The 25,659-nt window shown below is 46.8% G+C and overlaps 1 protein-coding gene across 2 annotated transcripts in view; it reads right to left on the bottom strand.

Annotated features, from left to right (window-relative positions):
• CSNK1G1 (casein kinase 1 gamma 1) overlaps positions 1-23,738 on the bottom strand; it is a 111,289-nt gene extending 87,551 nt beyond the window's left edge. The window contains exon 1 of one of the 2 annotated variants that reach the window (XM_030457107.1): positions 23,651-23,738. The gene's annotated coding sequence lies outside the window, so the exon portion shown is untranslated. The remainder of the gene's footprint in view (positions 1-23,650) is intronic. The other variant, XM_030457106.1, reaches the window with a different exon arrangement.
• Between the last annotated feature and the right edge of the window lie 1,921 nt (positions 23,739-25,659).

The raw sequence follows: 25,659 nt of genomic DNA, 5'->3' as shown, positions 1-25,659 counted from the left end.
ACCCAAATACTGATTTCCAACAGGGAGTGCACTGTAACAGGAATGTGAAGATTGAACCAAAATATAACTATTTCTGGAAAACTCTGTCCTGGGTGACCAGAGTCACATTGTTCTGTTCTGCATTCAAAACTTGAGCTTTAAGTTCCTTCAGAATAAAAACACATGGTTTGTTCTAACTAAGATTACAATTTTAAAAAGCAAGTCTAAGTTCTGAGCAGCTCTGGCCATCATCTAGGAGATGGGTCCTTCCAACGTTCTGAAGTACCACCCCTCAGGTTCCTGTCTGTGATGCTCTGCGATGGGCTCCAGGCAATCAAGCAGGCTCCCCAGTGCCTCCCAGCATCCAAAGCCTACACCTAAGCAAGTACTTTTATCCTTATTTCCCTATTACAGTAAGGGCGGAAGTTTAAGGGTCCACAGTAACCTCTCAAACTGCTTGTTCTGTAAGTGCACAGCGGGTAACAGGTTATTCTTTACCCTGAGCACAGCAGAAGGAAACCCTGTACTAAACAGTATTTTTGCTTTCTCCAACATCAAGTCCAAGACAGTCCAAAGTGACCACCGCCAGGCTGCCAAGAGATCCACTTTGAGTGAAGCTTGCAGGACCAAATGGTCTCCCTCTGCCCCACACTTTCAGTAACTTGTTCTCAGGCCTGCCCAACTCACACATGCTCTTCCCAAGTCCTTCATGATTTTTGTCCTCAAGAAGCTACAAGGATTGCTCAACAGCATTGTACAAGACTTCAAAAGCCTCCATGAGCTCTCAATAGCCATTATTAATTAATTCTCATCTACAATTACCTATCACCAACTCCTGAATGAAGGCAGCCACTGGGGTGAGGAACACACACCACCACTTTATGGCTTCATACAGCCCTCGAGTGATGCTCATTCCTCTAAAATGAGAGGGTATTAGGTAGGTGAGTATGTCCCCCACCCCAAGATTCAGCTTATTGCTGAGCATTTAAGGGAAGATTTTGTTCTACTTGAAGCTAAATTATTTGAAGTCAAATTATTTGACCGGGTCAAAGGCTGCAGTGAGGAAGAACCAGCCAAACTTGTACCAAAATAAGCCCTGCAAGAAAGGCAAAATGCAAGTGCCTGTATTCTCAGGGCAAGAGAGACTGCAGCTTTATTTAGTTACTCGACACTGCAATCCCAACACCACTCTGGGCAAAGGAGTAACCCATTAACATGACTCTCCACATACTCAAATGCTGAACATCCTTGAGCCTAGTGACATGTGCTCTTTTGCCACCCTGAACACATCCTCCAAGTTAAACATAGAAGGAAAAACAGAAGTTGTGCATAAAAATTCCAAATAGGTTTCACTGACCAAGCACTGCCTCAGTTTCTTTACATAAATAACAGCCTCTATTAAGAGGTGGCATCCCCAAGCAAGGAAGCTAAATAGAAGAATGTTTATAACCAACTCCACAACACAATGTTTCACTTCATGAATAGAAGTAAATAAATCATTTCAAGCTGCCCTGAGGTTCAAGTTCAAACCAGGGGTTAGATATTACTCCTGTTCTGGTTGAAGAACAAGAGATGGCCACGTTTACAGACCAGTCAGAGCATAACATGAGAAAATCCCTCACACTGGTCAGCCTCTACCACTTCTGCTTGGCAAAGCCAGGGACAAAGCCCCATCCCCACTGTAGTGTAATGAGGCAACCAGGTGCCACTAATTGCCAGGGAGTGAGCATGAGCTTGTGTCAAGCCCACCTGTGCCCAATTAGGGTGGGCCTTAAAAGGGCCCCTGGTCCTGCTCATGCGCAGTGGGGGCCCACCCTAATTGGGCACAGGTGGGCTTGACACAAGCTCATGCTCACTCCCTGGCAATTAGTGGCACCTGGTTGCCTCGTTACACTACACCCCACCTCATAGAAAACATTCCCCAATAGATCTTTCAACCAGCAACACAGCAAACATGAGTCCTCCCATGTTCACAAAGACAGGACTCCACCATCTTGAGAGCACCTGCAGTTCAACATGCAGAGCACATTTTCCATCCTTCCCTAGCCGTGCCCAGTGGTGCTGGGTTCACCCAGAAATCCAGTCTGGTAGCAAAATGGTTCAAGCAAAGCACAGAAGAGCCCAGAGTAATGAGAGGACTCAGCTCACGACTGTAGCACACATCAAACCTGGATGAGAAGCCAGGATCCTCATTTGGCTGCAAGCATGGCATGGAAAAGCAAACCACCTCTTAGAGCAGAAGCAGCAGCAATGGTTAACAAGTGAGAATATGTGGACAATCTGGTTGGAGTGGTAGTGTATCGGGGTAACAAGCTCCAGCCTTTCCTTATCCAGAAAACCTTGCTGCCCATAGCCTAACATTATGAAGGACCTAAGAAACCATGACACTTCCTGATGGGAAGGCTGAGGCAGCTGAAAGAGCTGGCATGGAAAGAAGAGTGACAATGAAAGAGGCAGTTCAAAACCATAATCAGCAAGATGGAGTCTATCTGGATTTTGACAGGTAATTTAGCTTCTTTTGTGTTTAATTAGTACCTCCAGACACCAGGCTCACTTCCTGTGACATCTTCTCAATGACAGCAGCCAGGCCTTAGGCTCGGAGGCAGTTTGAACTCAACAGACCTTGGCTTCATGTGACCACGAAGAATTAATGCAGAATCCTTCCATGAGGACACTCTGCTTCCCACTGTGCAACTTCCTTCAAGAAGAAGAACTTATTTTACAGACTGCCATAACCAGGGGGATACAAAGCATTCCAGTGTGTGGAGCTGGGCATGGATGGGTCCCTCACACCAGTATTCCCAACATTCTCCACTGCTTTGCTCATATAACCACAGCAAAGCTGCCTCTTCTCAGCACACTGCCAAAAACCAACACTCCTGTTCAGCCCTCAAAGGCTAAAGTATTCAGTTAAACACCATCACATTGGCTGGAGAAACCTCTCTGACCCCAAAAAACCTCTTCCAAACAACAATAAGAGAGACTAAGGCTATGCCAGCAGCTTTACACCTCTCTGGATGCTTTTCCCCATTACCTTTCAAAGCAAGGAGTGGATAAGAAGCTTGATTCAATTTCAGAGTGAAAAACTTATGTCCCTACAAGCAGCTCGTGATGGCATAGTATTTGCTACTTTCAAGTACACAACCAGGTCTTTCAACTCATCCAGGGCCTGGGGAAATCTGTGCCACCCTGAACAAAGAGATGATTTCTGAGGCACAGAGCCTGAAAGTTTGGGGTGGCCACAGAGACTTGTGGGCTCACAGAGGAAGACATCACTCCTGCTGCAGCAAGGAATATGACTCTACAGACCCATTTTTTATAGGTTCTCTTGGGAAGCTGGTACCCAGATGGGTTTTGAATTTTTTTTTTTACTTCAGCTCATTATTTTATTACCAGTTAGCACCACAAAACTCTGGGAAACACTTTTAAAAAGATTGTAATCTGTGGGATCAAGGCATTTATACAGTTACCAAATTAAAGGATGGGAACAAAATCAAAATTCTAACCCAATGGATGCTGCCCTGCTCCAAAGTCTTCACAATGTCCAGCATGGCAGAAAAGGTCAGAGGACTCACAACCGCATTGGATGATGGAACAAAACCTCAAGAGCAAACACAATGCTCCAGTACTCACATCTAACTTAAACAAGAATTTTGCATAGCATGCACAGAATGTGTAGCTCTTCAGATACAAACGTCTTATCTGAAAAGCAACCCAGACCTAGCCCAATGTACATTCAGGTGAGCAGAATTTTCAACCAAAGCATTCCACACCCATATGGAAAAAATGAGGTTTCTGTATACATTCCTGTTGGGCAGAAAAGCCTATTCAGAATGCCTCAATACTGCCAGATATTTTTGGCATAAAACTTTAAACATATTACTGTTCCACGTCAAAGACATAAGCAGTCACCACGTCAAATACATAAGCAGTCAAAAGCCTTGCCTATAAAAAGCCCTGCCTTCCCTTAGGACCCATCCATCATTCTTCTGGATGACAGAGGCATGCAAAAGATATCAAGGTAAACCCCATGTTCTTCAGCTTCGTTTCACAACTCAGTATTTTTTAATCCTCTCATACAGACCCAAGCTATTCAATGAAAACCAGGACCACTTCAAACAGAACAAGCAACCCCCAAAGTATTCAGACAGGTTCAAAATTCCATGCGGAACCAGCATTTCTAGAGACTCCACAGGTAGTACCCTCAGTGGCTGTGGGGGAAACTAGCAAGAATGTCATTGAATATTAAAGCCTCAAACAAGCAAACTTCCAAAGTTGCCTAATGTTAAAACCATTAAAGAGATGGGGTTGTAACAGAAAACAGCCCTCTCCTAATTCTGCCAATGCATAAGGAATTGCTCTTCAGGAATAATAGAGATAAGCTTCTTTTGTGTTTAATTAGTACCTCCAGGAATAATAGAGATGCCAGTACAACTCAGGAAGGCCAGCAAATACAAGCTGCATGTTGCATGAAAGTAAGAGGAAGGAGCAAGTCCCCATTTTTAAGCGAAATCAGTCAAGAGCAGCTAGAACATCTCACCTGCACCTCCTCCATCCATATACTGCTCTGGCTGCTTAACAGTTACAGAAACCAGTAACAGATCCAGCTCAAAGGACATCAGCAAAACATCTCAAGCCACACCCTCTGAGAGCCAGAGATGTGAACTGAAGAGCTCCTCTAGCTTAATCTCCAGCTTTTAACAGCAGCAACAGCCTGGGAGAGAGAAGAGGGTAATGCATGTAACCTCTTCATGTGCTCTTCAATACCCAGTGTTGTTTCTTTTCTGGGCCTTCCCAAGTCAGTTTGGGCTTCCAGGTCCTCAGGAACACTCTGTGCACCTTTTCTATTAGCATGGCAAAATTCCTCTTGAAACACACCCAATCTTTTTATGGCCACAACAACCCTTGGCTAGTTCAACAATTCTATCTATTCTTGGCTGCCTGAAAACATATGTCCTCCTTCTGCCTCTGAGCCCACCTTCTGTTAGCTTCACTTGATCTTCCCCTAATCTCAGGGCAAAAGGACAAGACCTGCCATACCCACCACTGATGGATCTGTTGACCTGACCTAGCCCACCACCAAGTCTTTAATGTTAGCTGGATATAAATAACCAGTTCTTCTCAGAAGGAAGCCACTAAATTTGATTGCATGGAATAAACAGGTAGCATCATGTGTGCACTAGCTGTGACTACATAAGCTTTGTTATTAGCTAATTATCAGTAGATATTAAAGCCCATGTCCAGCAGACAGCAGAGCAGAGAGGACACATTAAGGCTGTCTGCTCCCAAAACATGGAAAGAAGCAGTGTCAAAAGGAGAGAAGTCACACTTCATTGGGTAGATTTTGCTACCTTTTTGGCAAAACTGAATACACTGACACCTGGAAAACACCCAGGCAGGAAGCTGAAGGCTGCTGCACTTGAAGCTAATCTCCTGCTTGGACCATGTAGTTTGCTAATTGCTCCCTGAATATACCTTTCAGTTGATACTGACATTCATTCTGCACAGTGGAGAAAAAGAGTTGGCTTTTATTCTGGCACTTCACCTGGGCACTGCTCAGAGCAGTATTTATCATCTAACACCTAGGTAAAACAAAAACACAAAAAAATTACTCCTGCTTGCAAAAACCATGTAATATCTCCTTCAATTCCCTTAACTCATGAGTAGCCCACACATTTCAAATGTAGCAAAACAGTGCTATGAGCAGGTCTAGCTCTCAATTTTTGCCTTTAAGAAAGCAGAATAGGAAACAAAACTTGGTTATCTAGTAGCAAGCTCAGCTGCTGCCTCTGCATGTGTGAAGGCTCAATATTCCCAGCAAGCCTCTGAAACCAGCACATTCTTCTGCATAACACGAAGCCTACATTTTGTTAACAGCAAAATATTGAAGACTTCAAAACCAATGCCAACGGTCTGTGCGATGAAAGGGAACAGAACTGTGCCTCAAATAAGACATGGAAATGACAGAACATAGAGAAAACGTGGATAAGTTCAGACAGAGCCTACTTGCAACACAGGAGTATCATGAAATTAAATCCTTTAGATCTCTCAACTCATCCAGGACAGAGTCCTGCTTATACCAAATTTCATTATGGAAAGTTTTCACTGCCTATAACTTACTGGAGACACTCCTGACAGGCAGCTGGACGAGTTTCCAGTGGTGAGCAATCACTCACTATTACCTGGCTCAGTGACCTCTCAGCCTGGGCTCACAGAGACATGATGGCCTCACCAAGGATGTGTTTGAAGACCACTACATCTTACCCTTTCAGTACCAGCCTCTGCTCCTGAACCCTTGACCTATCAAAGCTCAAAACTCCAGCAGGGAAAGCCCACCCAAGGAGTATTTTACTTTTCACTTCCAGATGATTTAATCTTCCACCTTCCCCCACAACAGCTGTGGATACTCCACAAGAAATAGTAGCCTGGAAAATAGACAGTGTGTGGCTCTGGGAAAAACTAGTACACATCTTAACCCCAACCACCTGCTTCCTCTTTTCTACTGCAGAGGAAAGGAAGCAAACTACCCCTTTGGATTGCCCCAAACCAAGAGCAGAGAGTACCCAAGAGAACAGTGCCAAGAAACCGTCTGGGTGCCAACAGTTCCGAGAGGACAGGAGCAGATCACCCACCTCAATTAAACACTGGGTTGTGATCCATATTTAAAAGTGGGATTTTGAACTCTCCCTGTGTTATCAAAAGAGGCTTTAAGGAACACTCTGATCACAGTCTGTCTTAAATGCTTTGACACAGCACTCACTCACATCTTCCTCTAAAAGACATCTGGATCACATTCTGCAAATTACTATCATCATGGTGCACTGTACTCATATTTTAGATTTTTTTTGTGCTCCCCCCCCCAAGGATCCCTTTATGGGATACACAAGTCGCACACTTGATACTCTTCTAGTGTCTGCACAAGGAACTTTTCTACTCCCAAACCCCTCCTAAATCAAGTCTAGAAGTAGTCCCAAGTGGCATTTGTCTTATTAGACACAGCCAAATTCCTACTTCCAGGTTTCAGCTCCAACCTGGATGGTACAACAACACATAAGAAAAGAATCCCACCTATTCCAAGGAGTTTTCTGTCAAGATTCCTTTGATTTGCAGCTGTGATGAGTTTCCTCAGTTCTTCACACATTTTTGAAGAAAAGGGTTACCAAGCTCTGCTACAGAGCACTCACCTCTCCCAGCCTACACAGCAAAGATGTTGTGATAAACATTCCCCCACTAACTACACTGTTTTACTAAATCATTAACAGACTCTTAATTTAACACTCTTTAGAACAGCCTGCTCAGCCCATACTCCTGCTCAAGCCTAAGCACAAGCTAATAACACCCAAGCACAGATACCCAAGATCTTTTTTCCCTTTCTGACAGATTCAGAAAGCTTGTCACTTACTCAGGTGACACCTCTGGCTCTCTAAAGAGAAAAGGTGACTCCTTTCAAGAAAAGCACACTAATCTCCATTCATCAAGGTTTCTGCTGCACCTCAAGAGTTTTTCTAGACTGTAGATTCTTTGCTGCTTCTCATTATCTCTCCTGGTTCTTCTCCTCCATGTGTGAACTCCATTTGAGTGAAACCAACAACCCACAGGTGCCCCCAGATTTGCAAAGGCAATTGCAGTCTGGAACTTGCACCAGGATGGAAAAGATCTTTGAAGGGCTATGAAGAACCCAAGTGTGTTCTCCAGAAGATAACAGAATTTTCAGGGTTGGAAGGAATATTTAAGATTCCAACACCCTTGCCATGGGCCAGGACACCCTCCCACTAGATCAGGTTGCTCAGAGGCCTATCCAGCCTGGCCCCAAAATATTCCAGGGACAGGGCTTCCATCACCTCTCTGGGCAACCTGTAGATATGAAGCAACCAAAGAGCTACAGCAACCCCTATCAGGAATTCCTGCCGGGTTCTCCTGTGCCTGTGCTTATCAGACTGACTTGTCAACAAGTCTACCTCATTATAGCAACAGGAGAAAACGAACCCAAAAATACCTCAAGAATTTGTGCCAGGTTAGAGAGCCAGGGCAGCTCAGGAACAGGTTTGACAAGCACCAGCAGCAGTACCTGGGAAAGGCAGGACCAAAACCTCCCCTTTGGGGCACAGCAGTCACCACCACAGACTCGAAAACTCATTGCAATACCAAGTAAGGTAGGGAAACACCAAGTTTAGGTACAAAACTACATCAACAGCTCCTTTAATATGCTGAAAAGGCTACTGGTTTAATAGTCAATTTTCTGATCAAAACTAAATTTCTGGCACACAGCAGTCAGCAAGCTAAAAAACTAGAAAAAAACAAACCAAAACAATGCACAGTTGATCAGCCATGACATGAACATGAGCAAAACAGCACCAGGGAAGTGTTGTGCTCATCACTACAGACACTTGATGCAAGGCATCATGATGTGCACCCTTCACTCCTCATTGTCCCTGCCACTTCTGGGCCATCAGCCTGCAAGGAACATCCGGCTGCCTGCTGGGCACAATCCCACACAAGCAAAGCTGAAGAGAAGCATTATGAATACCTCCTCCCACTTTCTCTACAAAAAGGTGAAATTTCAATTATTTTATTTTTTCTTTTAAAGGGACAAAGAATTTCACACTCAATTACTTTCTTCATCCTTCATTTCTAATTTTTATTTGCCTGGTTTCAGTTTCTACCTACCCCACCCTGAAACACATTTACAAATGAATGTGTTGTAGGGTGAATCTCCTTTCAATGTGGACAGCATGGGAGACCTGGAGGTGCAGGGAGTATGCTGAGAAACAGCTTGAGATTTCCCCTCCAGTAGTATCCTTGAGCCATCCTCCAAAGCTCTTCAAAAATCTTGCCAACCCAGCCTGCCCCAATATTCTGGAAGGGCAGGGGGTTCATAGTAATTGGAATATTCCAACAATTGAAATACAAATATTAGAATAATTAAAACTGAAATAAGAAATGCCCTCCTGCTAATCTGTCTCCATCCATGACAATCACAGATTTTCCAGGGAGCAGGTAGCTTCCCCAGTCTGCCCCAGCATCCACAACTGCTGGATTGCAAACGTTGGTACAGACACACCTGCCCAGTCCCACCAGCATTCATCTTATGGACCATGGCTTTGTCTAACCACCTTCTGAATGGACCTAAACCATCAGCTTCCACCTACTCCTAGAACAAAAAGATCCAGGCATTTGTTGCCTACTTTTGAAAGAAATCCTTCCAATCCTATGAATCTCAGGCATTTTAGACTCCCTGGGATAGGCAACTGCTCCTGTGCTCTCAACTCAACTTGTCCTCCTCTGTGTTTTCCAACGCTGCCAAGGTGCAACCATCAGAAAACCACAACGCAACACAGTCACACACTCACCTCCTGAAATTCACTCAGCCTATTACTCAATGACCCTAGTCCTTAATCAAATTCATATTTCAGCCCTCCAAAAAATAACACAACAACATGTGCTACCTGTAGTAAGCAAGAGACCAGCATGCCAACAATAACCGAGTCAGCACCAGGGAGATAAATCCTGACCATCCCAACTGGTAAGCTGTGCCATGCCAAACAACAAGGGGGTTGCCCACTCACCTGCAGAAATGTTTCACAAGCCAAAACCACACCACTCACTGCACTACTCCTAAACATCATCAAGCACAGCAAACACTGGAAAATCCTGTTCCGCTTCCCTGGAACAACTTTTTCCATTCAGTTGGCAGCATGCTACCAACTTCAGAGAAGTTTGGCATTTCTCAAGGATGTCAGAAGAGCTTCAGAAGCCTGGTTACACACTGAAGGCATCTTCTCCATTACACTTGTAGGATGATTTATGTATTTAACTAGAAGGAGCCTTAACAAAAAGCTGCTAAAGTTGAGCACAGCTAGGTCTTGCTTCACACAGGGACACAAACCCACGTGAAAAAGTAGGTGCCAGAACAGTCCACCTCTGTGCACCACCTCACACAGACAGAAAGCATCTCCCAGAACCTGGAGTAAAGTGCTATTATGTTAGAAAAGCCACTTTGATTCAACTTCTGACTTCAATCCCTTATCTTCAGCATAACTGAAAATCAGCTATGTTCAGCAAGTAATCTGCTCTGTGCACCAAGTGGCATCAATCTTCTCTGAGGCCCTAATACCTACCAGCAAGGATCACTTTGTGCCAGTACATCACTGGCAGATGAAGATAATGGCTGCCAACCACAGTACTGGAAACTTCAGCCCACGATCCAATGCAAAAAGCTTCCACAAAGCTCCATCCACCCCAGAAAACCAACCTCTATGTTTTGATACAGATACAAGTAGAAAAAGTCCTTGTAACACAAGGTCATGCTTAGCTTGCTAGAAGACTAAATTTAGCCACCTGTGCCTCAGGCAAGTCTGTTTGCTAGGAGAAGCTCAGATGCTGGTGTTGAACACAGGTCCAAGGGTAAATCCCTTGGAAGACTTGACTCCATTTAATTGCAAATGATCTCCAAGCTAGTAACAAGGAGCTTGATCTCAATTCATCAAAGAGGAGACGTATTTGAATACCACACAGACTAACATCAGGACACAGTGATAGGGCTTGAAGGTTGGTTTGCTCGAGTGGTGCAAACTATTACTACGTTCAGTGTTAAGAGGAGGTGAGAAAGGCACTCCAGGAGATTTGACAGATGGGGCTTCAGCACAAGTGTATTTTAGAACACCTCCTGAGCAAGCAAATTCCCTCCTCTTACATGCCTCATGCTAAAGTTAAAACATGCTACAGAAGAGCAGATCAACAGGAACACAGGGATTATTCCAAGCTTCTGTAAACGTTAGCAGAGACTGATTGAGCAGTTTGTGAAGACAAGCCTTGGTTTACCAAAAGGTGTCACAATGAAGAGCTTTGTCAAACATTTACTAATCTTCCAAGCCAAAAAGATGATGACTCAGATTCATCAGCAATGTTGCGTCTTAGGATCAGCCATGAACTCACCACATTCAGTTGAGGTTCAATGTCCAGGATCGTTGCAAGCATTCAACATAATCTTCCCATAGAAAAAAAAAAAAAGTTAAACAATTTGGTTTCAAGACACTGATGGAGAATTTCTACATGACCTGCCTTAGCCCTGCAGGCCTTCAGAGCTCCCAAAGGACCTATTTTGGTGTAAGAAACACAAAGAGGAGTATCAGCTTATCACACAAATAAAAACAGGATTACAGAGAGGACTGCACCAAGTCCAGATGAGCACAAGGTTTCATGCAGTAAATGCTGAGTGTATATTGTTGAACTAGACACAAGTAAGTCTCACTCTCTCCCTAGGAGTCTCTGCAAAGAGACAGGAACACAGAATGCTGCCTGTACATCCAACATTTACCCCTCACTTGGCTGCCCTTACATGCAAACCTGCCTCTGGAGCACCTCCAGCCAGGAGGATGCGGAGAGCCTCAGGTCCCCCAGACTGGAAACTGCTGGCCAAAACCCTGAGAGCTATCACCCCAGCAGCCAACAAGACATCCCCCAAACTTCATCTTGGATCACGATGCCTCCTTAATGTGGAAGCACTCAGTTTTCTGTGGAGACCAGAGAGAACAGAATAAGTGGTTCCAAAACACCAGGCTCCCAGTCACAGATCTCCACAAGTGAAGGCACTCTGACATGCATGATAACCACTGACATTTAAAAATTATAAAAAACACCAAGTACTGGGGCTGCATCCAGTAAATTGAGACATTTGCTGCCATTGTTTGAGAGCCTAACACCAGTTTTGAATCTTAACCACTGAATGACAAATTTCAGCAGAGATATTCTTCCCGTGCAGCTCAGGCTAACTAAGATTTACCCTCACTGCTGTTGCATCTATCACCAATAAAACTGAAGCCCTCATGCTGCCAACACTGCACAGAGCTTTTGCAGAATTAGAAATCCATCAAAACCTTTCCAACCAGAGGACAGCTGGGAAGCAGTATCAGATGCCAAAGTGGCTGCAAGCCTGATCTCAGTTGCAGGAGAATCATATAGAGAACACTGAGGACCTCCAGACCATCTAATCTGGCATGGACACCGTGCCAGCTGAGGTAGTCCACGGCCAGCAAAATGCAACCACAGAGCAAGAACAGCTCTTCTTGGAGTGGAGAAGAACCTCACTACCTGGTGAATGCACATCAGCACGTATTTTGGAAACTCTGCTTTCCATCTAAGAAGTTACATAATGCACACCTTGCCACAATCCCTCCCAGTGCAAGTCAGTGTGTTGCTACCTCCTACTGCAGCCCTGCCAAAACACGACACCAAGAATGAGTCTTCACCAGCCTCCTAAAGGTGTGACCTTTGAAGTTGAACTTGGACTTGAAAAAAATACTGACTACAAAGAATGTGGTTTCTGCTTCATTAAAATATGATGTTACAAGTTCATGAGTTTGCTTTGTTCATTGAAACTTGCTCATTTAAGATCTAGGAAGTTAAAAAGAGCTGCAGAAACTAGCCTTGAACCTCACAGGAGGACAGTTACAAGGTACTTAAGGACAGCCAGACTAGCCAAAACAGGATTGCTATGAGACTTTGAAGTAAGCAGCTTGTATCAGCCTTCAAAAAAGTGAAATTGTCTCAATGTGCTTGCCAGGATGGGCACTGTGTCCTGGTTTGAAAGGACCAGGATAGAAAAACCTGCCTGGGACACCATCAGCAACTTCCAGCTTGTTGCCGTGGCTGTAAGAATGGGGAGCAGATGAGCCTATGGGGAGAAGATGGCTGAAGTGACCCAAATGGACCAACCACAGTATTCCTTCCCAGGAATACTGCTCAGTATAAAATGGCTCCCAAGAAAGCCCTCTGGTGGCTTCTCTGGCTGGGTTGAGGCCTGCTTGTTGCTGCCTGCTTCCTCATCAGACAAGAACATCATTCACCAAAACAGGTCACCTTCTGCCTTCCAAGCAGGACCAGCTTGGTTGCTCTATGACTGTTGTGAGCTGTAACTGAGACCCTGGACTTGGGCATCCCCATCTGCTGCCCAGCCCACTGTGGGACTCTCCTGGCTGGGAATTAATTACCAGCTTGGGAGGGCGAGTTCCATAGTTCCCTGTTTTTACATACATTTGTAATTTGCTGTTACTAGTTCATCAAACCTACCCTAGTTTTTGATTCCAGCCTTCAAGTCTCCCTATCTTATTGCCTTCTTCATCTTTCCCTGGGTGGAAAGTAGTAGGGAATAACAGAGCATCTGTCACCTAGTTACTGTCTAAAACAGTAACACACTGTCAACAGAACAACACTCTAAGATGTTTTTTGGAGGACTTCATCTCACTTTTTTAATAGACCTAAATAAGTAGAAGCCAGATCTGCAAGGACTTTTGAGTCACAATGAATGAAGGTTGAAGACCCCGGAAGTCTGAGATGCTTGAGATTGCCACTCTTCAGATACCCACCTGAAGAACTTTAACCAAAAGTAGGAATAACTCGACTCCTTTGCCCCTCCACATGATGAGGAAGACTGACAAATGCAGACAGAGTATCTTCAAGTCAGTTTTTCATGTAGCATGCTCTCCATTAACATGAAGAAAACCAACTGCATCTGAACCTACCCTCTGACATGTAACTCAAGGGTGAACGTGCAGCAGCCAGCAAAGGAACACTGCCTTTGGTTTGCTATTCCTACAAACAAGATGTTTACTCTAATTACAGGTGCAACAAAGATAATTATTCAAGAAAAATCACATGCAGATTTTAACATCCTAAGCAAACAAAATTTTCTGCTACCTCAGCTGAGTTAAAATACGAAATTACCAAGATGGAAGTGGTCATATTTTCAAGCATAAAATAAATCCCTTCAAGAAACACATCCTTCAGACTGATTTGCTTCAGACTTTGAGTAGGTTTCTCCTACAACTTCATTTACCCAGCTTACACTTAGTGCAGTGTACTTAGTAAGTACTTACTTAGTAAGTTTACACTTGGTAAGTGTACTTAGCACAGTGATTCCTTGTGGGCTGGAAGAAAAAGTAGTAGCTCTATGGACTGGGAATTCCAGAGCTTTCTTAGCATCATCATAAACTGAACTTGAGAAGCTTTATCAATAGACATTCCAAAACACATATAGGACAACATCCACTCAGGATATTGAATAAATCATTGTGGCTCCTCTAATTTGCCATATACAGTATGGCAGGCTCATCTTGGAAGACTACCAGAAAACACATACACTTCAGGAAAAATGACAGCAGGACTGCAAGAAACAATCTTCTTTGTAAACAGCTGCATTTTTCCCAACTTAAAGGAATGTTGTAATATAATCATAAGAAAGGAAAGAAGGAGGGGGGAAAAAGAGGGGAGAGGGGGGAAGAGGGGGGAAAGAGGGGGGGAAGAGGGGGGAAGGAGGAGGGGGGGAAAGAGGGGGGAAAGGAAAGAGGGGGGGAAAGAGGGGGGAAAGAGGGGGGGAAAGAGGGGGGGAAAGAGGGGGGGAAAGAGGGGGGAAAGAGGGGGGGAAAGAGGGGGAAAGAGGGGGGAAAGAGGGGGGGAAAGAGGGGGAAAGAGGGAGGGAAAAGAGGGAGGAAAGAGGGAAGAAAAGCGGGAAGAAAAGCGGGAAGAAAAAAGGGAAGAAAAAGGGAAGAAAAAAGGGAAGAAAAAAGGGAAGAAAAAAGGGAAGAAAAAAGGGAAGAAAAGAGGGAAGAAAAGAGGGAAGAAAAGAGGGAAGAAAGAGGGAAGAAAAGAGGGAAGAAAAGAGGAAAGACGAGAGGTTAGCAGAGGCAGACAGGAAAACTGTTTTCCTGTCTAACCACTGAATATTCCCAATTCCTGCATTTAATGCCAATGGTAGCAGATCCAAGCTATTCAGTTGTCTCCCACAAAGCAGAAACTGTCAGGCTCATCTTCAGGCTGGAATTGCTGTCAACTCTTCAGGCTATTATGTTATTATCCAGAAGAGACTGGCTCCCAGACAAGCAAACCAAAACAGAGGATTCAGACAGGTAAGAGACACGTATCCATTTTGGAAAATGAGCTGCTCTAAATAGATCTTAAAGGGGGGAATAAAATCTGAAAAGCCAGGAGAAAATGGTGATAATCGCACATTGACTGTGCTTCATTGTTATTTCTGCCAACTTCTAGAAATAAGACGTCTTTTAACAGGCAGGTAGTGCCTGATCAACCAGAAATCAAATGGGTATTAACTGAAAATCAAACAAATATTTTAGCATGGAATTATTTTAACCCCTCACTATTAAAAAACAAACAAACAGACAAAAAGATCTAGGGGGACTCAGTGATGGGGTATAGTGATGAAGGTGGCACAACAAGTCTGAGATTTTACACCCCCCATAGAATCACAGAATGGTCTGGGTTGGAAGGGACCAATCTAGTCCAATCTTCTGCCATGGCAGGGACACCAGGCCAGGCTGCTCCATCCCACCTGGCCTTGAACACTTCCAACAGTGGGGCACCCACAGCCTCCCTCAACAGTCTGTTCCAGTGCCTCACCATAAAGCCTTTTGGTCACTCTCACCCTGCCTTAGAATCATAGAATCATAGAATAGGCTGGGTTGGAAGGGACCTCAGAGATCATCGAGTCCAACCCTTGATCAACTACCGCCACAGTCACTAGACTATGGCACTGAGTGCCATATCGAGTCGCTTTTTAAATGTCTCCAGGGACGAAGAGTCCACCACCTCCCCAGGCAGCCCGTTCCAATGTCTGATCACCCTTTCCGTGAAAAAATTCTTTCTAATATCCAATCTGAACTTCCCCCGGCACAATTTAAGACCCTGCCCTCTTGTCTTACTGAGAGTTGTCTGGGAAAAGAGACCAACCCCTGCCTGGCTCCATCCTCCTTTCAGGGAGTTGGAGAGAGTGATGAGGTCTCCCCTGAGCCTCCTCTTCTTCAGGCTGAACAGCTCCAGCTCCCTCAGCCTCTCCTCATAGGATCTGTGTTTGAGTCCCTTCACCAGCCTGGTTGCCCTCCTTTGGACCTGTTCGAGGATCTCAATATCCTTCTTGAACTGAGGGGCCCAGAACTGGACACAGTACTCGAGGTGTGGCCTTACCAGGGCTGAGTATAGGGGCAGAATCACTTCCTTGGACCTGCTGGCGACGCTGTTCCTGATACAGGCCAGGATGCCATTGGCCTTCTTGGCCACCTGGGCACACTGCTGGCTCATGTTCAGCTTCCTGGCAATCCAGACTCCCAGCTCCCTTTCTGCCTGGCTGCTCTCCAACCACTCTGTCCCCAGCCTGTAGCGCTGCATGGGGTTGTTGTGGCCTTCTTGCAGTTTAAAGCTATTGCCCCTTGTCCTGTCACTGAAGGCCCTGGAAAAGAGTCTCCATCTTTCTGGCAAGCCCCTTTTTTTATATTGGAAGGCTGCTATGAGGTCCCCCTGGGGCCTTCTCTTCTCTGGGCTGAACAACCCCCAACTACAACCCTCAGATCATTTCCATGGCCACCTCTGGGCCCTCTCTATATGATGGAGGGATGTGTCAGGAGGCAAAAATTCAGGCTAACAATAGGAAGGCAATGGCCAAGAGCTGCATGACAGTACCTCAAAGAATTGCTCCCACACTTAGGCTCAGATTCATTAGGAACTGAGAAGGTTCTTGGACAAATGGAAGGCTGTGCAAGAATGAGAACTGACAAATTAGCACCAGTACACTGGCACTTGTAATCAAGATCAAAGGCTCCTCTGACATTTCAGAAGAGGAGCAGAGAAAACCAGCAGAAACAGAGGAGCATGTATCTGAGGATGATGCAGCTTTTTGGGGAAAGAAGCTGATTCATAAGAACTTCATCTCCTCAAGAACACCTACAGATGGGACAAGAATTAGCCACGTAATGATCAGAAGCTATAAAAATCAATATAATGCGAATAAAAGGAGATGGAAAGACAAACCAAGGCCCAAGTGTGCCGCTTCACAAACACTGGGTGTCTAGAAGTAAGATGGAAAAGCTCAATGTCTGTAATTAAAGTGATAATATTGATGTTTGTTCATTCAAAACAGAGTGGAGAGCAGAGAAGTCAGTGGGACATTCCAAGTGCATGAGGAGCAAGCAAGCTTCTAGAGGACCTGAGCTTTCTTTTGCACACACAACCATCTGAGCCAACTCAGTTTACTGTGTCAGCAAGAATAACCCTATAAATCAGAATTCCAAGCTTAAACCAGAGCCCTGTAGTCTCAGCACCCCACCCCAGCAGTGATGGCAGCTGCTGTCAGGGGTTGTACAAGCAGGAAACGTGGCATTAACCAGAGGCTGCAAACGCCTCTGCCTAAATGCAGAAGCTCCTGATCAGAGTGAGAGGTCAGGAGTCATCTTCAGCAGCACAGAGAAGGTAAAGCAGCCCCTCCCTGGCAGTGAGGAGGGAAGGGACAATTCCTGCCTTGCCTTGAGCTCACACTGCAGCTGCTGTGAGCCCCTGCCATGCCACAGAAGGAACAAAAGCTGGAAAAATGAACCAACTCAGCTGGTACAGAAGGGCTAAATATTGAAGAAGGACAGTAAATACACACTAGTAAGGAGGGGGAAAAGGGGGAAAAGGGGAAAAGGGGGAAAAGGGGGAAAAGGGGGAAAGGGGGAAAGGGGGAAAAGGGGGAAAAGGGGGAAAAGGGGGAAAAGGGGGAAAGGGGGAAAGGGGGAAAAGGGGGAAAAGGGGAAAAGGGGGAAAAAAGGGGGAAAAAGGGGGAAAAAGGGGAAAAGGGGAAAAAAGGGGGAAAAAAGGGGAAAAAAGGGGAAAAAGGGGAAAAAAGGGAAAAAAGGGGAAAAAGGAAAAGAAGGGAAAGAAGGGAAAGAAGGAAAGAAGGGAAAGAAGGGAAAGAAGGGAAAGAAGGGAAAGAAGGGAAAAGGGGAAAAGGGGAAAAGGGGGAAAAGGGGAAAAGGGGAAAAGGGGGAAAAGGGGGAAAAGGGGAAAAGGGGGAAAGGGGAAAAAGGGGAAAAGGGGGAAAAAGGGGAAAGGAAGGGGAAAAAGGGGAAAAAGGGGAAAAAGGGGAAAAAAGGAAAAAAAAGGAAAAAAAAAGGAAAAAAATGAAAAAAAAGGAAAAAAAAGGAAAAAAGGAAAAAGGAAAAAAAGAAAAAAAGGGAAAAAGGGAAAAAAGGGGAAAAAAGGGGAAAAAAGGGGAAAAAAGGGGAAAAAAGGGGAAAAAAAGGAAAAAAAGGAAAAAAAAAGAAAACAGGGAAAAAGAAAAAAAAAAAAAGAAAGGAGAAAGAAATCCTGTGACTTATTACAGGGTTAATTAATCCTTAGAGAACTGTCTCCCAAAAGTTCAAAAGGTTTTTATTTACACTCCAGGTACTGATCTCAGTCATCTCCACTGTTCCTGTTTGACCCCAGTACAGTGAGCCAGGCTTTGGGTAACACAGGACCTTGACACACGCAGACACCCAGGAGCAGGATGGGGAAGTCCCCTGCACAGTTTCTTCAGGAAAGATGCATCAAGGCACCTGAAAAATACTTGCAGCAGCTTTCAGAGAGCAACTCAGAGGAACCTGAGCGACCACAAACCAGGCAGCCACACCAGAAATCAGAGCTGTCCCAGAGAACTGACTCAGTGGATGCACGGCTAATTGTATTTTACAAATTAAGTCACATCTCAGAAGTCAGCTGGAGGTTGTTGTCTTTGTTGTTTTCCTTCTTCCTTGTGCATGAGACACAGCACATGAAGAAGGAAAAGGCAGCTGAGAGACTTCATCTAAAAAAAAAAACGAACCCAGGTATACTACACAAGATGATCCTTCACCAAAGCTTTCAAGGGGACACAGGATAAAAGAAAAAAATTCTACATCTAGGTAAAAAACTCATTCAAAAAGAAGATGAGGAGGGAGAAAGAGTCACCTATCAGTTTAGAGAGCAGGGGATTCACCCACAGATTGTGCCCTGCTCTACTGTATTAAGTGACACAAGAGAAGGCAGCACGAAGATGGCAACGTTTGCTACTCTGAATAATTCAACATGATCAGTAAATAAGAGCAGTGACTGTAAGGAATTGAAGTAAAATCTCGTGATAGGAGTGGGTGACAGAATCCAAAGCACAGCACATCAGGAACAACCACACTAACTTCAACTTAAAATATGACAGACTGAACTCAGGCTGAACAAGAGGACCAATGTGGTCAATGGGGCAGAATCTGGTTGGAGGTGTGTGACTAGTGGAGTCCCTCAGGGGTCAGTACTGGGACCGGTGTTGTTCAATATCTTCATCAACGGCTTGGATGAGGGTATAGAATGTACCCTCAGCAAGTTTGCTGATGACACTAAGCTGGGAGGAGTGGCTGACACACCAAAGGGCTGTGCTGCCATTCAGAGAGACTTAGACAGGCTGGAGAGTTGGGCAGAGAGAAACATGATGAAATTCAACAAGGGGAAGTGTAGAGTTTTGCATTTGGGGAAGAACAACACGATGTCCCAGTATAGGTTGGGGGCTGACCTGCTGGAGAGCAGTGTAGGTGAAAGAGACCTGGGGGTCCTGGTAGACAAGAGGATGACCATGAGCCAGCAATGTGCCCTTGTGGCCAAGAAGGCCAATGGCATCCTGGGGTGCATTAGAAAGGGTGTGGTTAGTAGGTCAAGAGAGGTTCTCCTCCCCCTCTATTCTGCATTAGTGAGGCCACACCTGGAGTATTGTGTCCAGTTCTGGGCCCCTCAGTTCAAGAAGGACAGGGAAGTGCTTGAAAGAGTCCAGCGCAGAGCTACTAAGATGATTAAGGGAGTGGAACATCTCCCTTATGAGGAAAGGCTGAGGGAGCTGGGTCTCTTTAGTTTGGAGAAAAGGAGACTGAGGGGTGACCTCATCAATGTTTTCAAATATGTAAGGGGTGAGTGTCAAGGAGATGGAGTTAGGCTCTTCTCAGTGATGACCAGTGATAGGACAAGGGGTAATGGGTGTAAATTGGAGCACAGGAGGTTCAAGTTGAATATCTGGAAAAATTTTTTTCCTGTAAGGGTGACAGAGCCCTGGAACAGGCTGCCCAGGGGGGTCGTGGAGTCTCCTTCACTGGAGACATTCAAAACCCGCCTGGACACGTTCCTATGCGAAGTGCTCTAGGTGGCCCTGCTCTGGCAGGGGGGGTTGGACTAGATGATCTTTCGAGGTCCCTTCCAACCCCAAGGATTCTATGATTCTATGATTCTAAGAGGACACCAGGGCTGCAGCAGAAAATTCCACAAAACTCCATGTTTTTTCCATCAATAACAAACAAACAGGATGTCTGTAATTACACAGGAGTAGAGAAAAACACACAACTCCACAGCATCCTGTGCTTTCTGAAGAGGTGAACCTCATCTGCTGAGCTGCTCAGCACTTCTGGCAACCTCCCCCACTGACCTGGGCTCCCCCTCCTGTCACCCCCATCTCAAGGGGGCTGGAGCAGAGCTGGCAATGATACCAAGAGCTGGAAGAGAAGTGAGAAGGGAAGCCTAAACAGATGAGGACAGCTCAACCCAGCCAAGAGACTGCCAGGAATGGAAAAAGTAGTTTCCTAAAACCATGACTGTCAAGGGGAATGAGAAGAAGAATTTTGTTCAGCATTTGTTTCTTGCTAGGTGGTTTGGGTTTTTTTTTGTTTGTTTGTTTGTTTTTTTGGTTTGTTTTATTTTTGGACATCCAGTGTTTGTTCTGTCTCCTACTCATGTGCAAGCCACATAATAAGTGGCCTAATTAAGCAGTGTAACCCAGTGTCCCATGTTGCAATCCCCTGTGGAAGGCAGTGAATATCAAGATGGTTCAAAGTAAGAGGACCAACCCATGGAAGAGAAGTGTGAAGGTTACTAAACTCCAACAGCTGGTTCAGGGAGCAATAAAGCAATACTTCCCCAGATTAGATCTTCTGTGTTTGTGTATTCCCCTCCCCAGGCATCTGCTGCTGGTTACTAATAAGCAGGATACTGGACCAGATGGACTCCTGGTTTCATCTGGTAGCACTTTTTAAAGCCTTATACAGGTTCTCATCTGTTAACCTGAAAAGATGCAGCAGTGACTGCTTCAAAAGAGCTGGAAATTACTTTAAAAACCACAAAGAAAAGGGGACAGCCTTGGTGTAAGGAAAGCAGCAAGTGGCTGTGGATTAGGTCGCACTTCTGACCTCACCCAGCTGGTAACTCCCCTGGCACTGGAGCTCTGTGAACCCTCCTGCTCCATCACTCCCACCAGAACATTTCCCATCAGCAATTTTGGCTCAGAAAGTCAGAGTGCTGTCAATACAAAGAACAGGAACAGCATAAAAACTCCTAAAGGAGACTAAGATAGATAGACTGGAGTGAGGCAAGGTCATACACCTCAGACCTCACAAGAAATGGTACTATGGACCAGAAAGCTCTTTAATACAAGTGGGGAAAAAAAAAAAAAAAGACACAGAGAATATTAGCTTGTTGCTGTGAGGCACCAAGCTGATGGAGCTGAGAAGGATTCCAGCACAAAGAAACAACCTGCAGCATCAGGCAGCAACCCAGAGAGACCTCCCCTGTCACACCATGCCCTGCTCCCACCAGGGGCAGCCAGGAATTACCTTTAAGCAAACCTGTGCACAGAAGAGATGGACCCAGAACCTGGAAAAGAGCATCTGTTTGGAAATGAGAAGCCAAGAGTTGAGTGCTTTCTGCAAGCAGGGAAGGAGAGAAGAGTTGATTTTAAAAGAGGGAACACTGGCACAAACACAGATCAGCACAGACAGGCCAAAAATAAATTTATCATGAGAATCTGGTGCAAGTTTCCAACCACCGTGCCCAGAGGACAACAGAAGAGCTTTGCACATGATAAACACAACAAGAAACCCAAATTGGCCTAAACTAACAAGGACTCAGGGCCAGCAGTTGAAAGGATGCTGCTGGGGGCTTCCAGAGAAAAGCAGAAAGCTGCATCTCATCTTCCACACAGCCCAGCAGCTCTTAAAAAGTACAAGAGGTACCAGCTGGAAACGGCTGAGTCTAGAAAAAAGCAGTTTCAGGTCAGATGATGTTTGAAGAAACACTTGTATCCAGAGGAAGTTTTGGTTCTGAGGGCTTTACACTCACACCTTACATAATTTTATCAAGTCAACAGTGTAAACTTTCACTGGAGTCATCACAACCTATTGCTGTCAGCTGTCCTGGGGTACCACTACCTTGGCAAACACAGCTCCTGTATGGAGAACAGAGATTCTCCTGGTCTGTTCTCACCACAATCTTCCATGCTTCTTAAGTACATCAGGGTTTTTTTAACTAAGAATTAAATGTTTTTCCCACACACACCATGACATTTAAATGTCTTTCCTACCTGGTCCTTCCCTCACCTTCCCTGTACAAGAACCCTTGCTGATACTCATCATTTGAAGACCTCCAGCCTGGCTCAAAAAGCTCTGGTGTCAGCCTGGCTTCCCCTGGAGAAGCAACAGAATAAAACCCAAACAGCTGCAACAGAGTAAGACCCAAACTCTCCTATCAGGAACATTTCACTGCCCAGGCAACAATTCCACAACTGGCAGGCAGGGAGGAATCCTCCATGCCTTCTGCACCCTGAAGAAAGTAATCTCTCTGAACTCCTAACTCAAAGGCACTCTTTGTATTTCTTGGAATGCGTCTGTGGGAAAGCACTACTAACATTTTGTAAGAGTTTCTCAAGAGGAGCAAAAGCTCAGGCTGCTCAGTTCACCCCTTGTCTTCTCCCAGAGACAAAGCCACAGGTGCAGGGTTGGAGCAGGGATGTGTAGTTGGCTTTTGGAGGGAAATCACAACCAGGAGCTGAGAGAAAGGAGGAAGGAGTGAAGAACCTGGGGAGTGGCACCACAAGCTGGTGACAAATCTGCATGAGGTCACTGATAGAAAAAAAAAAAAAGGGGGGGGGGGGAAAAACACACACACACAAACAAACAAAAAACAACACAAAAACAACCCCCACAAGAAAAGCCCTCAAGTCTGAGGTCACACCCGTGACTTCGGTACAGTGAACCGGGGGAAGGTGGAAGCCCCAGATGGAGTCAAGACAAAAGAAGCAGCAGATGCTGATGCGAGCTGGGGTTCGGGGCTTGACACTCTGGTGGCTGCTGAGAAAGGCTGAATCGGAGGGGCGGCAGCAGCGCAGGGACTAAGAAGAAGCCATCCCCACCGCCATCCTGGACAAGACAATGACCCCAAACCCTGGAATGTGACGCCACGCCAAGCAGCACGGACCCGAGTGTCCCAAACAAGGGGGAACGTACAACTTCTGCACGCCCAGGAGTGGCACAGACACTGCCAGTTCCACACGGTGCTTTGTCTCCCTGAGACCCGGGAACACGGCCGGGTTCAAAAGTAGCTCCAGAACCATCCCCCGAGCCTCCTCCTTTCGTGCTGCCCGAGAAGCCAGGGATGGATCACCGTGCCGGCACAGACCCGGGGTCCATCCGTACCCCTTCCCCACATCCCACCTCCCCGCTCCATCAGCCTCTAACAAACAGACGGACTCGCACCGGGGTCCCCGCACCCCTCACACCGCCGGTTCCCGCCGCCCCGGGGCTGGGAGGGACCCCCGCAGCCCGGCGGGGCCAGCAGCCGGGCTGCCCCGGGGCTCCCTGGGGATGCTCGGGCAACCCCAGCCCCGCGCCGCCCTCTCGCACAGCACCAGCCCCTCGCTCCGGAACAACCGCGGCCACTCCCCGCTGCACCGGGAAGGGCTGAAGCGCCGAACCCCGCCGATCCTCCCCCGCCACGGCCTCGGAAAGACGATCGGGCCTCGCCGCCGACTCAACGAGCGCCCCCACCCTCCAGCTCTCACAGCTGCCCCGCACAGCTCCCGCGTCGCTACCTGTGTCCGGCAGCGCCGTGCCGGGGGGCAGCGCGGGCTGGGCCGGGCCGGGCCCCGCCGCTGCTCTCCCCGCGCCCCGCCGCGGCTCCTCCCTCCGCCGCGCTCGACGGGGAGGGCCCCGACCCGGAAGCGCTCAGGTACCGGCCCCGCCCCGCCGCCAGCACCGCCCAATCGCAGCAGCGCGCCCGCGCCGCCGGCAACCCGCCGCAACTACTTCCGGGATACCTCGGCGACGGGTTCGTCCTAGCAACCGCGTTCCGTTGCTAGGCGGAAGTACCGGGGGTGGAAGCGGGGTGGCTGGGCCCCCCCCCCCGCAGGATCAGGACCCGGCGGGAGGAGGGAGGGGAAGCAGCGAGCGGGGCCGTGCCCGGGACACAGAACCCTGGGTCTTCCCGCTGCATCCCGCCCCGCACAAAGGTTCCGCGTCCCTGAGAGGGCAAAACCCGCCCCTAAAAAGGGGGAAATATCCTCAGAGATCTGGTGGCAAAGCAGAAATCCTGCGCCCCGCAAGGGGCCACTCCTGGCCTCCGCTCTGCCCCGTCTGCAGCACCTCGGAGTCAGCTGTGGAAAGGGCTACAAGCATGCCAAACACCTCCGGTAAAACCGTGCTGGTTTGGATTGGAAGGGACCTGAAAGCTCATCCAGTTCCAACCACTGCCATGGGCAGGGACACCTCCCACAGCCCAGGGTGCCTCAAGCTCCATCCCACCTGGGGCCTTCAACGCTGCCATCACTGGGGCAGCCACAGCTTCCCTGAACAGCCTGGGCCAGGGGCTCAGCACAGTCACAGCGAAGAATTTCCTCCTCAGATCTCTCAATCTCCCCTCTTCCAGTTTGAAACCGTTCCCCCTTCACCCCAGGCCCTTGTCCCAGGTCCCTCCCCAGCTCTCCTGTCACCCCTTCAGGCACTGGAAGCTGCTCCAAGGTCTCCCTGCAGCCTTCTCTTCTCCAGGCTGAGCAACCCCAACTCTCTCAGCCTGGCTCCACAGCAGAGCTGCCCCAGTCCTTGGACCATCTCCGTGGCCTCTTCTGGACTCACTCCAGCACCTCCAGGCCCTTCCTGGGGGTTGTTGGGGACCCCAGAGCTGGACCCAGCACTGCAGAAGGGTCTCCCCAGAGTGGAGCTGAGGGGGAGAATCTCCTCTGTGTCCCATCTGGCCATGCTGCTGGTGATGCAGCCCAGAACATGGCTACTTTCTGGGCTGCCAGCTGACACTGTCAGCTCATGTTGAGCTTCTCCTCACCCAACACCTCCAAGTCCTTCTCCTCCTCCTTCTCCATCCGTTCTCTGCTCAACCTGGGTTTGTGCTTGGGATGTGTGGGACCTTGCACTTGGCCTTGTTGAGCTTTGTGCTGCTGGTCCTGTCCTGCTAAGGCTCTGAGTTTCCCAGTTTTTGGTAGTCACTGAGGTAACATGACTGGACAGGAGCACAAACTCGCCAAGGATATTCTGCCCAGTGCTCTCAGGATGCTTCAGGCCCAGAACATGACATTTTCCACATTAATTTTTTTTACCCTGAAATAATCCTTGAAAATGGTTAAAGAACATCATGAGGAAAACCTTCATCCCCAGCACGTGGCCTGTGGGCAGCTTCATTAACCCCTTCATGGCTCATGGTTGTGTGGGCCTCACCAAGAACAAGCTACAAGTTAATTTGGAAAAATCACCTGGAAAATTTGCTTAGACCCAGAATTTAGGCATTAAATTTTCATTGTTACCTCATATCCACTGGGCTGGGCTTGAAAATTTTCCCCTGGTGCCTTAACTAAGGTGAAAATCCAGTTTTAGAAGAACTTGCTTTCAATATTGCTGGTTTTAGGAGCACCCGTGTCCCTTGTCACATTGTGAAACACACATCGTTGCTCAGAACAAAACTGTACCCACCTGAATTCTCCCTATTTCAGCCAGGAACTCCCAAGGAGTATCTGAATTCTGAAAAATCATAACCAAATTATTTTAGTTGGAGTAATTCTTTTAGTGCTATTAAACCCGTGGATTCCCATTAGCC

This window comes from Calypte anna, chromosome 10 (assembly GCF_003957555.1).
Source record: "Calypte anna isolate BGI_N300 chromosome 10, bCalAnn1_v1.p, whole genome shotgun sequence".
NCBI lineage: Eukaryota > Metazoa > Chordata > Aves > Apodiformes > Trochilidae > Calypte > Calypte anna.
Note: the sequence above shows the minus strand (reverse complement) of the source record. Positions and strands in the feature narration are given on the sequence as shown.